Source organism: Camellia sinensis, chromosome 11 (assembly GCF_055761805.1).
Source record: "Camellia sinensis isolate YWXY chromosome 11, ASM5576180v1, whole genome shotgun sequence".
Taxonomy (NCBI): domain Eukaryota; kingdom Viridiplantae; phylum Streptophyta; class Magnoliopsida; order Ericales; family Theaceae; genus Camellia; species Camellia sinensis.
The window spans coordinates 52,035,920-52,041,255 of record NC_138971.1 but is presented as its reverse complement, the minus strand read 5'-3'; the positions used below and the strand labels follow the sequence as shown (position 1 = coordinate 52,041,255).

Here is a 5,336-nt window from a genome sequence, read left to right as displayed (position 1 = left end):
GTAGCTCGGTCCAACCAAGCGTTGCCTTAACCGAGCAACTTCTTTCCAAACTGGGTCACACATCCTCGGCCCAACACTTGCCCCGCCCAAATCTGTCCGGCAAAACTCTGTCTGGCCTAGATCTGTCCGGCCCAGTGCCAGATCATTACTCTCCCTCTCATTATTCTAATTAAAAATAAATATTTTTTGACAAACGTAGCTAGCAGTAGTCATATCTTAATTTTTAAAAAATTTATCATATTTAAGCAACAACAATGTTAGGTATCATAAAAAATCATTCATGAAAATAATCATGAAAGTTTTGTAACTCTTAAATTACACTTAGAATAAAACATCACACTCTAATCAAAATAATCCAAAAATCATAAATTTTTCACAATCATTTTCATAAAAAAATTTCATAATCCCTAATTTTTCCCTTTAACCAATACTTATACCCATATCCGTGCTTCGTGCGATAGAAGTAAACTTCAGTTTCCGTTATAACCTACAAACTTTAAAACTGTTATCAATGTTACCGTTGAATACACAGCTAACCGAATGCAACTCCCTGACCTCCATTTTCAGACCTTCAAACCCCGAAACCCTAGTCTCTCTCCTCCCAAACCCCCTGCAACTTCCCACCTTCTCTCTCTCCCTCTTGCAAACCTACCCACACTCTTTTCATTTCTTTCTATCAAAGCCAAAACCCTAGTCTCTCTCCTCCCAATCCCCCTGCAACTTCCCACCTTCTCTCTCTCCCTCTTGCAAACCTACCCACACTCTTTTCATTTCTTTCTATCAAAGCCACCTTCTCTCTCTCCCTCTTGCAAACCTACCCACACTTCATGCCTCTTCACTGACCCCTTTGTCTCCAGCAAACTCCTCTCTCTCTCTCTCTCTCTCTCTCTCTCTCTCTCTTCCCCCCACCTTTTCCTCTCCTTCTCATCCTCCATTTTCTTCCAAATCCAAAACCCAAATCTCTTTTCTTGGAATTTCATGTTCCAGCCTATTCTCAGAGTTGGTCAAGTGTTTGTGTAGAGGGCCACTGCTGTACCTCCGACCACCAACCCCCACCCCCCCTCCTCACCGGTGACCTCCATTCCCACCGCGAGCCCCCTCCTCCACCTTCGCAAACACCCAGCACCCTTCCCCCACCTCCAGTAACATTCCTCCACTCATTTACTTAGACCCAGCACCCTTCCATCAGATCTGCTCTCTGGCAGCAAACAAGGAGGAGAAGAGATGTAGATCTGTGTGGCGAGTCCGCAGGTCAGATCTGCGCCGTGTGAACTTCGATCTTCGGCGCCCGATCTTGCAAGGTGAGGTATCATTACTTTTGGACTTGGTTGGTTTTGTGTCTGTTTGTGAACTCTGGGTGTGAACTCTTGTTTTGTGTCTGTTTGTGAACTCTGTTCTTGGTTGTGAACTCTTGTGTCTCTGTTTGTGAACTCTGGTATCTCTTGGGTTTGGACTTGTTTGTGTCAATATTGGGGCTGGTTTTGTTCTTGGTTTATGATTTGGAGAAGTTATGAACAGAGAGATTACAGAGCAACTTCGGCTATGGGATGGAGGAAAGAGTAGTGTCATCCGGGATGGAAAACAGATTCTGAGAGGGTAGAGTTAGTGGAGGTTGGAACCCAGTTCTGAGGAGGAAAGAGGGTAGTAATATTGGTGTCCAAAATGATGGATTGTTCACTTTTTTTGTGGATAACATTCCTGAATCAATGGGTCCAAAGAGCTTGTACATCCTATTTAACAAATTTGGGGCAGTGAAGGATGTGTTCATCCCGGCGAAGAGAAGGATAGTAACAGGTACAAGATTCGGCTTCATCAGATTCGATTGCTTGGTAGCAAAAAATTTGGCTGTTCAAAAGGCAAATGGTTTGTGGGTTGAGGATAAGGAGCTAGAAGTTAAAAATGCAAGGTTCACTAAGCCTCAATTAAAGCAGCACAGGGCGGAATCAAGTAAACATTTGAAGATAGTTTTACAAAGGCGGTCCAAGCAAGATCTAATAGTGGCAGGAGGTCACAAATCTTATGCTGAAGTAGTAAAAAGTGGAGCTACTGATAGGAAGAATTATTTAGTGGCAAAAGCTTTTGAGTTAGATAATGAATGGCTCTCTATGAGTTTGATAGTGAAGCTCAAAAACTTCTTCTCTTTTCCGGCATTTAGAGGCGAAGTATGCAAGAAAGGTTTGGGTGAGATATTAGTCAGAAGAGGGGGAGGTAGAAGTGTAGTCCTAACCTTCAACTCATCACAAGCTATGAAGGAAGGGTATGACCAACTGAAGGGAGAAAAGAGGCAAATCTCGATCAGGAGAGATGTGTTTGGTTGTGCTGTTATGGAGTTCCATTTAACTTATGGAATGCTAACACATTCAAAAGCATTGGTAGCTTATGGGGTGAGGTAATCCCCAGGTTGTTGAAGTTAACAATTCAGATTCTCTTGAGTATGGCAAGGTCAGATTGTTAACAAATAGCATGAAGCCTATAAATACGGTGATAAGTTTGGAGTACAAAGGAAACATATACCCTGTTAGGATATGTGAAACCTTTGATTTTCATGAAGATGTAGCACTCAAATTTAGTGCAAGGAATGATCAAATCTCTGTCAATGGGGAAAAAAGAGTTTGGAGACAAAAAAACGGTGCTTTTCTCAAATCCAAACAAATCAAACGAGTCATCATCAACTATCAATCAGTGTGTGAAGAGAAATGGTTTTTATGGAGGAGCTGTGCTAAACTTGGTGCAAATGAAACCTTTTAATTTAAGGAGTGTGCTTGGCCCACAACATAAATATGGGCGTGTTCATTCATTATTTTGGAGGCCTAAATCCACTGTTGTAGATCTTGGAGTTTCGATTGGAAAAAATAAGATTGTGCAAGTACCCTATGAGCCAAGTTCACTTTTCTCTCTTGGGCCAAAAGGAATAGTGGAAGGGGTTGACGTTGTTGAAAAGTCTTCTATCAAGATTGAGGGATCTTCTAGGAGGCATGAGGGTGGAGGTGTTCATAAGGCTTCATATCCTAACAATGCGAGTCAAAGGAATAAAGAAAGGAAAAAGAAGTTTCTGAAAGCATCATTGGTGCTTCCAAAATTCAAGAGATGGGGTATTGGTTTGAGGTGATTGTTTGTTATGAGGGTCTAAATTGGAAGGGGGTTTTGTTTGGTATCAAGTGTAGCTAGACTGTTAAGTTCAGTGTTTTGGGTGTTGGGGTGGTTAGTATTTCTTTTGCTTTTTGTTTGTTCAGTTGGTTTCTCTCCAGCCATGGTGTAGTGCTAATAGATGATTGGCTTGCTTTCCGGTCCCAACCTAGTTGGAATCGCCTAGTTTGCTTTGATGCTTTGGCACTCACCTCCCTTTATTGATGTTCATCTTTGTATTTTGTACATTTGATTATCATCAATAATTTTTCTTTTGCTGATCCAAAAAAAAAAAAATCGGTCAATATTTACTATCTTATGAGGTGTAATAGCGTTTTCCCTAATAAATATACATTCCCTTTCGTCCTCAAGGCTTGTGGTAGACTTGGGTTGATTGAAAAAGGCCTTGAAATTCATTGTTTGAGTGAGAAACTCGGGCTTGAATTCGATGTTTTTGTGCAAAATGAGCTGATATCGATGTATTTTCAGTGTGGTTTTGTTGAATTTGGGTGGAGGGTGTTTGATAAGGTTCCGGATTTGGTTTGGGATGTGGTGACTTGGAATAGTGTGATTTCTGGGTATGTACATAGCGATTGCTATGCCAATGCATTGAAGGTGTTTGAGGAATTGTTGGGTGATGGTAATGTGAGGCCAAATCAGGTTACTATGGTGAGTGCTTTGGTTGATATGTACTCTAAGTCTGGAGATATTGAAAAATCTCTTGAAATTTTTCATGGACTAACCAAGAAAGATGTCTTTTCAGGGACCGCGATGATATCAGGGCTTGCCATGAATGGGCAGTCTGAGAAGGCATTGCAATTTTTTTCTCAAATGGAATTGTAAAGTGATGTCAAGCCAAATGAGGTCACAGTCCTTGGGGTCTTGTCTGCTTGTAGTCACAGTGGATCCGTGGATAAAGGGCTTTACTATTTCGAAGCAATGATTAGATGCTATGGTCTCACCCCTCGGCTTGAACACTCTGGGTGCATGGTTGATCTTCTTGGTCGGGCAAACCTTTTGGTTGAGGCAGTGAAGTTTATGAAGTCACTTCCCATTCGATCTGATGTGGTTATGTGGCAATCCCTACTTTTGCATGTAGGAGTCATGGGAATGTAGAACTGGCCAAGTTTGCAGCTAACAAAATTGAAGAATTAGAACCTAGAAAGTGCGGGGCTGGTGTTCTTTTGTCTAATGTTTATGCTTCTGCCTCTAGGTGGAGTCATGTGAAGTGGGTAATATGGAAAAACATGTTCGTTCATGGAACCCAAAAGCCACCTGGATGCTCTTTAGTTGAAGTAAATGGTCTTGTTTCCGAATTCTTTGTTTCAGATAGTTCGCATCCTCAAATTAATGACATATCTGAGACAATTTTTGGAATTAATAAAATTCTGCAATCTGATAGTTTTGATTTAAATATATTAGATTATCAAGAACAATGGGATGGAGTGTAACTAATTTGAATTGTGATGATCTTCCTAATTTCCTTGCCATATGATACGTACTCATGCCGAGCCACTTTTGATTTGATGCCATAGAATTTATTTACTCTGATCGTACATCAGTGTTTGAAGATGAGGCTTATGATTAAATGAACATTGAAAGACCAGTTTCCTGAGAAAGTTTGTACTGCAAAATTTGCATGAGTAGATGGTCTGAGATGTGGATTTCATCAATAATGCATGGGTACATTTTTCAGTTCAATATCATAGGAATTGGATTAGGCATAGAATAAATGTAGGGCATGAGCATTCTTACAAGCCAAGTAAAAGAAGACATGAAGAAATTGTACTCCCTGGGAGTTCAAAAGGCAGTTGGAGCATGTGATGTTGAAGGGAAATTTGGTATCTTTTGGCAACAGTTAAATAGGCCACTTTCTTCTTCTTCTTTTTTTCTATAGTAAATTTATTTATTTTTTTTAACTGTGTCAAATTTTTTTACTCTTTAGGTCCACCTAGAAGAATATGAAGACTAAAATTTTTCTGATAAAATCCAAGAAAAGTTCACTAAAAACAGAAAAAATAAAGTCGTCTTCTTTTTTATTTTGTGTGCGCGTCTTTAGTGGATTATTTTTTCGCTTATATATTTTAGGTCTGTCTAATCTAGTAGAAGCTGCAAGTGGAGTGTTTTTTACGAAATTAAAATATGTCAACAACAAAAAAAAAAAAAACTACTTGTCAAACCAAACTTGAGTCATGGTAGCTTAAATCCTT

General features: G+C 39.9%; 1 pseudogene across 1 annotated transcript; it reads left to right on the top strand.

The window, feature by feature from the left end:
- Positions 1-469: 469 nt before the first annotated feature.
- LOC145801951 (pentatricopeptide repeat-containing protein At1g59720, chloroplastic/mitochondrial pseudogene) lies at positions 470-4,642 on the top strand (annotated as a pseudogene). The gene has a single exon (XR_014343890.1). The product of XR_014343890.1 is annotated as a pentatricopeptide repeat-containing protein At1g59720, chloroplastic/mitochondrial pseudogene (transcript).
- The last annotated feature ends 694 nt before the right edge of the window (positions 4,643-5,336 follow it).